General features: G+C 34.4%; 1 long non-coding RNA gene across 1 annotated transcript; it reads right to left on the reverse strand.

The window, feature by feature from the left end:
* Positions 1-5,020: 5,020 nt before the first annotated feature.
* Positions 5,021-6,609, reverse strand: LOC148164914 (uncharacterized). The gene is made up of 3 exons (XR_015767542.1): positions 6,544-6,609; positions 5,927-5,968; positions 5,021-5,093 (listed from the first exon to the last, which is right to left on the reverse strand). It is a non-coding gene; the product is annotated as an uncharacterized LOC148164914 (long non-coding RNA).
* Positions 6,610-12,852: the final 6,243 nt, after the last annotated feature.

The following is a 12,852-nucleotide window of genomic DNA, read 5'->3' on the forward strand; positions in this document are numbered from 1 at the left end:
TAAATGGGAAGACGTTGAAATTTAGGCCACAAAGGGAGAAAAAAAAAATTTTAATGGTGAAAGCTCGAATAATGTATGACTTAATTCTGAACTACAATTCCAATTTGGTGTATCTTAGCATGTAATCTTAGAAGATTGTAATGACTCTCAGATGAAAAAAAGTGAGCATATCTCCGAAGCCAGGAGTGTCATAATACCTAAAGGGAGAGGTCCTTGCTCCAACAGAGCCAATTAACATTCTTCTACTCATGCGTGAATACTCAGGGAACCTGCAGTGTGGTCATTTCCTGTGGCATTTAGGACCTGAACAACCACGAAGCCCTGAGATGTGAGCAAGCCATCTTTCTTATCTCTTGCAAATCAAGTCAGTCCAAAGAAGAGTGATAGTGAAGGATGAACAAAAGGGTTAGGGACCACTGTCAAGTTCCTAAGTCCAACTGTACTTCCCTCTTGGAATTTTTAGTTACATGAGGTAATAAATTCCTCTTTTTTTCATTAATTTGAGGTAAAGTTTAATTGTATCACTTGGCACCACGATATTCCTGACCAAATAGAATAAAATTCCTGTATGTCATGGTTCTATGACAATGGATCTTTTACTGCTTATGGTCATAGAGCTTAAATTTTTGAAGAAAAAACCCAAGGTTGAGTTTTTAAATTACACAATGAATGCCTTAGTTCAGGTCTCCATAACAAAATACCATGCACTGAATGGCTTACATAATATTTATTTCTTACAATTCTGGGGGCTGGAAGTTCAAGTGCAAGGTACCAGCAGGTCCTGTGTTTGGTAAAAGCTGTCTTCCTGGCTTGCAGACAGCCACCTTCTTGCTATATCCTCACATGGCAGAGAGAGAAAGAGAGCATCTCTCTCAAATCTTTTCTTATAACGACATTAATCTCACTCCTGAAGTTCCCACCCTCATGACCCAATTGCCTTCAAAGACCCCACATCCAACTACCTTCACATTGGAGATAGGGGTTTCAACATATGAATGTAGGGGAAACACAAACATTCAATATATAATAATTAAAATAACATGAATTTACAGGCTTGTAGATCTCATGTGAAATTTAGGAAAGTGAGATACCAATTATTAGGAAAAAATGAAATATATTGGAGGAAATGAAAGATTCAGAGCACCCCTAACTCCCAAATGCTCCTGAAACTCTCATTGTGCCTGTTTCATGATGAAATCATGATTTCTTTGTTTACTGTAGTTAATGGTTGCCTTAATTTCCCACTTTTCCCTTTAACTTCAACCTTGAAATGGCTCAGTAATAAGAATAAAAAAATTAGAAAGTTGTTTCCTTAAAGCACAGTAGAGTACATAGACTAGTGTCTTAGGGGCTGGATGTGGGCAATAAAGAGAATGGGACTGTGCATTTTGTATTAAAAAAAAAAGAAACTAGACTATATTAAAAATCAGGTAATTTTACACACCAATTCACATTTCTAGTTTCTCCTATGAGTCCCAATTCACATTTCCAGTTTCTCCTATGAGTCCTAATTTCTGGTAACACTTGATCCATGTATTATGCATGGCAACAAAAAATTGGAAGGAGTAGCAGAAGAAGGCATATACTCTTCAGTTTACGATCAACATCATTTCCCCCCCATCATTTTCCCACTCATTCATGTTATCTGCTGGGTTCTAGAAGGTTTGTAACCATAATAAAAAGGGAAACATTCAAAAACTCTCTGTAGGTAGATATGTTTAATTCTAATAACCCACCACTTCCCCATGTCTACAAAGCATAGATGACTGTCCTTTAACATTTTCCATAAAGAATGGATTTTTATAAAAGTCTTTTTTCCCTAACTACAGTTGACTGAAAACTCTATTAGGAGGCACACAGTAATTAAATTGTGTTTCTGACCTCAAGGAGGATGAAGAAGCCCAGTCACCTAAATGATAGCAAGTAAACTCCTGAAGTAAGGTGATAATTAATATTTTTAGAGATTTAGTGGAGAAGGGGTGGTGGTGGTAATTACTGCATGACAAATGGTCAAAACAGAGGTGACATCTGTGGGAACTAATCATTATATCCATAGGAAAAATTTAATGGCAATTTCATCAGGGTTATTTTTTATATATAAATATAAAAATATTTTGGTGAACAGAATTTCTCTGATAAAGAGACTTCTGGCTCAAGCTACCAACAGAGAATGAAGATCTACCCCAATTTCTGAATAAGAATTAATTTATGGATCTATAATTCTTGAATGTAGAAAAAAATCAAAGTTCTGTAGGAAGCATCCTCCTATAATATCATATTTCCAATCCTGATCCTTGTCTTTGACCTATGAGTTTTGGAGCATTTACATAAAGAAACAAACTAACTGATCTTCTTACAGACTCTAAGATCCGTTCTCTGTCTTACCACTCATTACCTGGAGAATGTCCTGATGATTTGTGGTTCATATTGGGATTTCTTTGAGTCAAGTAATAATTGATGTTACCCCCACAGTTTGCCTCCTTCCAAGCCTAGTCCAAATCATTAAGGTAAGTTCTCTGCTCAGAGTGGGAATAGATATACTGAGAAACTGGTTTAATCCCCATATTACCTCCCTGATATATGGAGTAAAAAGGTCAAAAATTACTGAATATAAACCATTCTTATGTCTCCTTCTGTAATAAAATAAAAATTTTGCTCCTCTGGGGAAAAAAGCAACTGTTAAAGACTAAAGGACATAAGGAAAGTGAATTGTATCATTATTCCATTTCCCATTTGGCTTTTTTTTTAAAGAATTTATTTATTTATTTGACAGACAGAGAGAGATTGAGCACAAGCTGGGGGAGCGGCAGGCAGAGGGAGAGTAAGGCTCCCCACTGAGCAAGGAGTCTGATGTGGGACTCGATCCCAGGACTCTGGGATCATGACCTGAGCCGAAGGCAGATGCTTATAAGACTCAGCAACCCAGGCGTCCCCCCATTTAGCCTTTTCAATAGCTTCTTGGAAAGTAACAGTGGATTATTACAAGTTTAATGAGGTGGTGACAACTCATTTTTAAGTTTTTATTATTAATGTAACTAATGTTATGTTAGTTTCAGGTCAAAAACAGTGATTGGACAACTTTATTACATTATGTTATGCTCACAAGTAGAGCTACCACCTGTCACCATACAACACGATCACAATACCATTGACTGTATTCTCTGTGCTGCACCTTTGTCCCCTTGGATTTATTCATTCCATACCTGGAAGCCTGTATCTCCTACTCCCTTTCACCCATTTTGCCCATCCTTTCCACCCAGATTATAGGTGGTATTTTAAATATAGTGTCACATAAATCCCTGATCCTTGCATTTTTTTCTCCATCCTGCCTTTCAAACTTAAGAAAAAGAGGAAAACAATACCAGAAACAGTTTGCTTTCATCTTTCAGACAGAGACTTACACCTAATGGCACAGTTTTAAGGACAAGTCTACTCTAGTCTTGCAGCACAGTTTAGACTGCAGGAAACATGACTATCTTATTCCATGGCTCACTGTGCATTCATTAAATTGATGACTTTATTTCTTTTTAAAAAAATATTTATTTATTTATTTGAGAGAGAAAGAGAGAGATTGTGAGAGTAGTGGGGAGGGGCAGAGGGAGGGAATCTTCAAGCAGACTCCCTGCTGAGTGCAGAGCCTGATGTGGGACTCGATCTAACCATTTCTACTCCTGACCTGAGTGGAAACCAAGAGTCAGATGCTCAACCAACTGAGCTACCCAGGCACCACTTGATGACCTTATTTCTATAGGATTCATAACACAAGAAATATCAAGTATCCTTGAGAGCTTGGGAAGTGATATGATGACAGAAGCTGGTAGATAAATTTTATGAAGACACAGGGGACTGCACCCTCCATTAATTTCTTGCAGGTCCAGGAGTCTGAGTATGTGACAAACCTTCTCTAGATTAAAAAAGAAAAAGAAATTGTTTTACCATGTACTTCTTGACACTGAGAGAAGGTGGAAGACCCAATGCTAAGTGGCTTTCTCTTCATTTTCAAGACAAAAATTTCATGTTTGGGTGTTATGCATATATAATATATATTATAGGTAGGATGCAGAGCAGTTGATGGCTTAGGCCATACTACAGGAAGCCTTCTCACATATGTTATCACCTGGTAGATACGGTGGTTCTTAAAGGGTCATGGCATGTTGGGTTGGTTGGGAATCTGGAATATACCCTAAAAAGTATGTCACACCTGGGGCTTTTAGGATGTCAGAACAAGTAAGGATTGTCATTTTGAGAAAGAGCTCCTCCTTGGGCTCTGGAGGATACTGAAGAGCCCACCCCAGCTACTGGGTGACTGTGTGTGCTGAGGTGACTCTTTAAATGGTCATGACCTAGTCTACCTACCTATAAACTCAGTTATAATCAGGTGGGTTGGGCCCAAATAGGTCCTGATGGCATTAATAAATTGTATAACCGGCTCATTCAAATTCCCAGTGCACTCACGAATGCCACAGAGACGTGGGATGTCCTCATGGGAAATAGTCTGTAAACAACTGACCTCAAATGAATGATCTTGAACCACGTTTATAATTTGCCAGCATCAGTCAGAAGTGACATTTTAACTTTGTTTCATTAAAATGTGATTGAAAGTATCATAATAAATTTGGTGAAAACAAAATGTTATATACATACTCTTAAAAGGATTGTGTAAATGCTGGTGAATGGAATAATGACCGAAAATATGGACTGTGCTTTAAAATTGTAATTTATTGGAAAAAAAGGAAAAAAATCTCAGTCACTGCACACAATTATATGGAATGATGGTACTTACAGAAGAAGCCATTCAAAGACTTTTTACACAAAATTTCCATAATAGAAACTTAGTAAAGACTTCAATACCCTCTGTTTCAGTGACCTTCATACTGGCATGATACAACTGGAATTTAGACAATAAACTGTTAGGAAAATTTAGCTTAAGGAAAATAATGATAATTCTATCTAATATACAGTAGAGAACTGAAAAAGAAACATTGCCCTCAATTTGGGATTGTCCTATTCTAAAATAACAGTCGAAGCCTTTGGATAGGATGGTTTTACATAGTAGATGGGAGAAATTTAGAGAATGGAATTTTCAGTCACATCTGTAAATAGAAAAGGAAATATGTGGTTAGCTATACTACATATTTAGAGTTGAAGAGACACTTTTATGATATGCATATTTTAATTGTCATTTCCTCTTCATTTTAAAATAAAGTTCACAATGTTATTTGTGTTTTCCTGTTACTGACAAATATATCCATTGCTCCTAATTTTTAAGTTTTGAAAATTCTTTTACTAGGTAGTATTTTCCTTTGCAGTAATATAAAAGATATGGCAAGGCAATTAGAAGAAAAAGCTTTCATATGGGTCAGAGTTTTATCATTTTCTTTAGTTTGATCTGTTGAAAAGGAAGTTCCCACTATTGTGAAGGGAAACACACATACATGCACACGTGCACACACAGCTAAAAGCTCCAATATAGAAGATGAAGGTAATTTTAAAAAATCTATTGATGTATCAGTCTGTTTGTCTGTTGAGAGATAATCATTTGGTTTCACTATGTGACTTGCTAAGGATTTCTACTGCAGTGATCACAAAGAACAGGGTACAACTGTTGGGTTCACCTGCGTCTCAAAGTCACATCTTCATAGAAAATTAATAACATCCATACTCCTATACTTGTATAGGAGTTTCAATATGATAAATTATATTAGATAAAATTAGGTAATTTTTAAGTTGCTGTTTAAGTCTAGTATGACCAGGAAACAAAAATTTGCAAATTTCTAAGCCAATGTGATTATTTAACTTCTAATGTGTTCACAAGTAGCTAGACATCAGCAAAAAGAAAAAGAATTATAGCCTACAATCATATCTTTGTACTTTGTCTTCAAATGGAAATGGGATTAATGGTTAGATAGGTAATTTCCAAACTTACCAACAGCCATAATTGTGGAGTTCCTGGGAATTCTTAATTTTTCTGAAAGAACAAAAATTGTTAAAATTATGTGATCAAGGTAGTCAGCAATAAAACGTTATTAGCTCAAAAAAATGGCTGCTACTCATTTTCTGTGTCTATTTTCCCATCACTATACTTTGCAAAGATGATTATATTTAATCACCTTCAGAGTTAAGAAAAATAAACATCGTTATATTATTTTAAGTGGATACCAAAATCTGTGTTCTATCCTTATGTATATCATGGGTATAACCAAAAGAAAGGCATTCAAAGATTAATAAAGGTGCAAGGAGAATAAAATTGGGTTCTATATCAGAATTCTTTATATTTTTAATTTGGAGAAAAAGCTTTTTTTCTACCCTAATCAAGAATGAGTTTCACTTACAGAATAGATAGCACTGCTCCACATGATCTATTGGGTTAACATTAGCCATAGATGCCACAGAAAATATTATCAATTTTCCATTTCATTATGAAGCACTAAACACTGATTTGCCATGTTGATTCTACATCTGTTTCTATGGCATGTTCTGTAAGTGATTTTCTTTTATGTCTTTTGGTAGAACATCAATATGCAGTAATTTAAATGAACTTACCACCACTCTGGCACAACATCAACGTTTTCAATGTTCTCAGAGACAATGGGTTTAGCGGTGTCGTAGGATGGTGGATAAGCAATAAACTGCATGATTTGTGGAATATAATACCAAGCAGCAAAGGGATAAGCATCAAGTTTGTAGAATTGTTGGAAAGGCTAGAAGGAAAGACCATTGAAAAGCAACAATGTATGAACAATTGCTGTTTTGAATCTCTGAAAATGAATCATTTCATTCATTTCTGACATGGCTATTAACAACACAAGAGATGATTGTGAGATCTCTGGGAAGAAAAAGAATCAAAGTTACTTTCGAAATCTGAACGAAGCTTCAAAGTTGGAAGAAGCAACCTGTTTGAAATACTTTTCATTTTAGAGATTTGGGAAGCAACGCTGATTTTGCCAATCATATTAACTGGAGTCAATTTCTTCTGAGACATATGGGACATCCTCAACAATCTTTATAAGAGTCACTAAATAGCAAGTAGTAGTTGGAGGGCTCCATGGCTGGTATGGAATTAACCTGACTGTTCACAGGAATCAGAACTGTTATGGCAACAAATAGTTCATAGTATCTGCTTATTGCCTTAAAATTGAAATCAGAATCCCTAGGAACCCTGAGGAATCAATGGAATTTAGGGCAGGGGAAAAACTGGCATCTGTTAGGTATTACTGACAATCTCATTTCACAGATGAGAAAACAAGATCAGAGAGTATTTTGGCAGAGACATTCAGTATCTCTCCAGATGGTTTCTTCAGAAGAAAAGTGTGTCAACCAGTTTGAGAGTTTGAGATTCTTAAATATAAACTGAATTTTATTTTGTTTTATTTATTTTATTTTATTTTTAAAGATTCCACTGATTTATTTGAGAGAGAGAGCATTAGAAGGGGGAGAGGGAGAAGCAGGCCCCCCACCGAGCAGGGAGCCCGATGTGGGGCTCAATCCCAGGACTCCGGGATCACGACCTGAGCCAAAGGCAGACACTCAACTGACTGAGCCACCCAGGTGGCCCTAAACTGAATTTTAGAAACAGATCATGGACATAAAGATATAAAATTAAGAAATATGTTAGAAGAGAAATTAATGTAACCATGGAGATTAACACTTCATAGTCCTTATGACTATAAATACATTGTTCCCATCAGCTGAGACACAGACTGGCACAGCTCCCATTCCAAAGAATAGTGAGAAGTAGTTCTAATCTCTCAGATCAATTAATATAAATTATCACTGAAGTTGGGAGTGAGAAATAACTGCTGGAGAAGAAAACAATCACTTCCAAAGTATGAGGCTTTTTAAAAACAAACATATTTAAATTTGAGAGTATATTAATCCTGTGTAATTTATTAAACAAAATATTACCAGTTGGAGGAGGTTGTTTTCATTCATTCTGTGAAGTTGTTGCTGTATAAAAGGAAATAAAGTACATTCTGAATTACTTAGACATCTGGTACAACACATTCATTTTACAATGTACCAAGAACATAGCATCATCTGTGAAATTTAGGGTAAACTGTATTCTATGCCAGAATTATCAAGAAGTAGCAAAACACTTTTTATTTTTCAACTTCAGAAAAAATATTCAAGTAAGGCTAGGATTACGATAGTTTGGAAAAATAATTTGTAAGGTTCATATACTGGGAAAAAATAACCTACCAATTTTCTAAGACTACGTTTTTTCTGTTCATAGCTACTTATTAATCATTTATTTAAATTTGATCGTTGGTAAATTTTTAAATATTATCAGGTATGGTTAGTAGAACAACTTCTCTCTCGAGATATATTTCTTTTAAAAAAGAGAAGCACATATTATAAAAACATAACACATGAAGGAAATATTAAAGTATTCTAGATTTAATAAATAATCTTACCTGGTCATGGATAGCTTCCTAAGGAAGAGAAAACGTTTTATTTTAGTATATTGAGTTTATTCATTTATGAATAACAAACATTTACTAAGTACTTTCATTCATTCAGGGATGAATATGCTAAGCACTGACGATACAACCATGAAATACGATGAATCCCATTAGCAAGACCAGGATAGTAATAATAGTTGTGAAAGGTTACCGCTTAGCCATATCATAGCTAAAATAGTAAAATATATCATTCCAGTAATTTCTTAGATCAGTAATGGTGAATTCCAGTGGGGTACTGATATATTTAAATTTATTTGGACTTTATTTTAAACACAAGCAACTTGGACACTGATATAAGATTAACAGTTGAGGTCCAAATTTAATTCATTATTGGCTTTCCTCTTCCTACATTCATAACAGAAGAAAATGAAAAATGTAATTTTGCTAAACTAGGATAGGGTTTTTCCCCTAAAGTCCTAATTAAGTTGATTTGCTGTAACTAAAAGTAAGGTGTTTTTTTTTCTCCCAAGTGAATGACTTTTTAATAATCAAAAGGATCAAAACTAAATGGTTGTGCTGATTGATATGTTTTTGATCTATTCATACACTCAGCATAAAGAGTTTAAGGCATTATAGTTCAAATGCACATCTTGATTAAAAAAAACCCTTCATAATGTTTTCAAAAGTTCATGAGCACAGCAAATTTTATAAAGACTGAGAAGTTGGGGCAGGAGGAGAAGGAATGAACATTTTATTGGACTTGCTACAAGCCAGACTCAGGGCTAGCTGAGTAGGTGATTGCTAATTCAATATTCAGAATAACACCAGGAAGCGAGAATAACTATATTTCCATTTCACACACATAAGGAAACAAGTCCAGAGACAATTAAGTTCAACTTGACCATCCTTTCTTTTTTTTTTTGCATTTTTTAAATTTTTTATTGTTATGTTAATCGCCATACATTACATCATTAGTTTTTGATGTAGTGTTCCATGATTCATTGTTTGTGCATAACACCCAGTGCTCCACGCAGAATGTGCCCTCTTTAACACCCATCACCAGGCTAACCCATCCCCCCACTCCCCTCCCCTCTAGAACCCTCAGTTTGTTTTTCAGAGTCCATCGTCTCTCATGGTTCGTCTCCCCCTCCGACTTACTCCCCTTCATTCTTCCCCTCCTGCTATCTTCTTCTTTTTTTTCTTAACATATGTTGCATTATTTGTTTCAGAAGTACAGATCTGTGATTCATCAGTCTTGCACAATTCACAGCGCTCACCATAGCACATACCCTCCCCAATGTCTATCACCCAGCCACCCCATCCCTCCCACCCCCCACCACTCCAGCAACCCTCAGTTTGTTTCCTGAGATTAAGAATTCCTCATATCAGTGAGTTGACCATCCTTTCTTAGAGAGCTTTGACAAAAACAATTTGAATGTTTAGGACTTCCGATTCCTCCTACAGAGTCTATACTGTTTCCTTAAATGGAAAGTTTATTCGGCACATTCTGTGCTCTCATGAGCAGGAATATTTATATAGAGTTCCCAACCAGGACTGGCCTTCGGAAAATAAACACATGATTAAGTCCTGAATATAATGCATCATCACAGAGAATATAAAAGGATTCGTAATGGAATTTAGTCAAAGTAAGTTTCTCCGTGGTTACTAATTATGGATAGGATAGACAACATTAGTCTGGGCATAAATAGAAAAAAATGGCTTTGACAGTAAATATATAGGCGATCATATGAATAGTTTTTCAATTATTATTAACTACCAAGGCTAGAATAATTTCTTGAGAAAAATGAATACATCTTTTGAAGTGAACCCAACTTGAAATTTAATGTAATTTCATTCTGCAGAATATGATTTTGTATTATAATAAATAAAATATTACCAGCTGTTGTTTGTTGTATTTGCTCAGTTTACGAAGCTGTTCCTATTCAAAAGAAAAAATATTCTCAGTTGCTTGGATACCATTCAGTACAACCCCATCATTTTCAAGTAATGAAGCTAGAATCCTATGATGCTTTTCCCAGAAGTAAAGAATGAGGAATTATTAATCCTATTTCAGTGTTATTTCTACCACAAATAATTTGGACTAAATCAATTATTTCCTTTTAAAACATTAGAAAAACTACTTTCTTAACTTATTTTAAACTTAAAATAAGTTAAAGTACAGTTAGATATAAGTGAGTATTCAGGCAATTTTACTTATAAAGTATCTTGTGTCAGAATTACTAACAAAATTAAAAATGATTTTTGCTTTCTGACCAACGATTTAACCTTGGTCAAATGAAATAAAAATATTAGATGAACTGGGGAAAAAATGATGATGTTTCTGATATTAGCCACATTTATTTATCATTTACTTTACACTCTGGATTGTATTGTATTAACTGCTCTCACATCATTTAATATTTATTATTGTCATTTTAGAATTTAGATTTTAGACTTACAGGAGATAAGCAGACTGTCCAACATCACATGCTGGGAAAAGGTAAAACTTAGGGGCAAATTCAAGTCTGGCCAAATCTACAGACTGTCATTTAAATACTAGGCTATTCAGATCCAAAACAGACTATACAACCCAAATATTCAACTGAAAGTGTGAATTAAATACCTGGGATAAAAAAGTTGTTAGTGTTATTTTCATAGAGGAATCAGCCAATATCTAGCGTCCATCAGATATACTTGCTATGGGTTAAATTTTAGCAGATAATGAGGAGAAATAATTTATCAATATAACATTTTTATTCCTTGGTACATTTGCCTTTGATAAGCTTTTAATGAAATTTTACCAGGTAGTGTTGGTAGAGTGTGTCTTCTCTTGGAATTTGCTTCTGCTAAACAAACAAACAAACAATATATATATATTATATATATATAATATATATAATTTGTTTAAGTAAATTGTGACGCATCTTGGATAATGGTATATTTTAAATTTAACAAACATATCTCACCTCAGTGTTATTGGGAACAACTTCCTTCAAAAAAATAGAAACAGGCACACTTTTAATTTTATGACTTATTAGTTTATATTTAAGGTAAGAATACTAATTAAGGTAGAATACTAATACTAATTAAAAATAAATAAAATATTATTACTAAATAACTGTGGTTAACTGATTTTAGCCACAAATTCCTGCATAACTGAGAGAAGGTGAATAATTTGAGATACATGTTATGTCAATAATTCCTTTTTTCTTCTCTGTGCTTTCACCAGGGAGGTTATTCAGAATGTTGGAGGTGGATATAAAATATTCACCTTTACTGAATTCACAGAAACTCCACATAATTGGGTTTGTTTTATTTTGCAATTTGGGCGAAAGTCTCCCGAAGTTAACAGCAGGACCTCAACACCTTCTATGCCTGCAATTTTTTTTTCTTTGGGATACCAAGAGGCGAAGATTTGTGATTAATTAACCTAGAATTGGTTGATTTCTACACAGGATATAACATGTTTACATAATTGATTTAGAAGCATAATCATTATTATAATTTTTAATGACAAGATTGAGTTCTACCAAAATCTGGTAGGGCAAAATAACTAGAAAAAAATGTTTGGACACCACAGATGGCCAGATATGATTGTTTGCCCAAAAACAATTCTGTAATTTTGTCTCTGACAAATAATTTCTTTCTTAAGTCTGTTGGGCTAATAGTCCCATGTGTTAAAATTAGAATCAAGCCATATACACAGCACCTTGTACAATGAGACCTTATAAAATAGGTAACCTTCCTGGTACAACAAGCTTTCATAAATGTTTCCTGACTAATTGGGATATTGAATTAACATCAAAATCATTTACCTCACTTGATGAACTGCTGCTAGATTGCTTTTGCTAAGAAAAAGAAAACCAGTGTTACTGATCATGCGACTTTTACAATTGGAAGGAAACTAGTTGTACATTTTCATCCTGGGTTGCTAACTATTGGTTTCAGGTTTGAGAAAAGCAGGTTGAAAAACTTCAGGGCCAATATAATGTATTTTTTTGAGTGTCAATATTATTTAAAATATATGGAGGGAAGAGGGTAATAACTTACCCAATAACTTAAATGTTCTGTTATTAAAATAAGCACAGGTATATGGTGGAGTATGATGCAAAGTGGATTTTTCTGATAAAAATAAAGTTGAATTGTACATTCTTGGATATAATAGTACTGTTTACTAAACTGAGAAGTTTAATCTTGCTCACTTTGAGAAGATAGTTTTGCTAACATAAAGCCGACAGCATATACTGCGTATGATATATAAGGGCGGTGTTTATAAAAATAAAGGTGTCTTACCTCAGGGTATTCCACGGCCTGTCCCTTAGGAAAAGAGAAAAGAATTAATTTTATGTTTCGTGATAAATATTCAAATGTAAAATAACAATTACCAAATAGTTTTAAAACAAAGGATCGTTCCTCAGTTGATTTATTCTTAGTATTGTGTCAAGAAAAG

The sequence above is a fragment of the Eumetopias jubatus genome, unplaced genomic scaffold (genome assembly GCF_037043125.1).
Source record: "Eumetopias jubatus isolate StellerSeaLion01/CBP00866 unplaced genomic scaffold, mEumJub1_p1.0 scaffold_2, whole genome shotgun sequence".
NCBI lineage: Eukaryota > Metazoa > Chordata > Mammalia > Carnivora > Otariidae > Eumetopias > Eumetopias jubatus.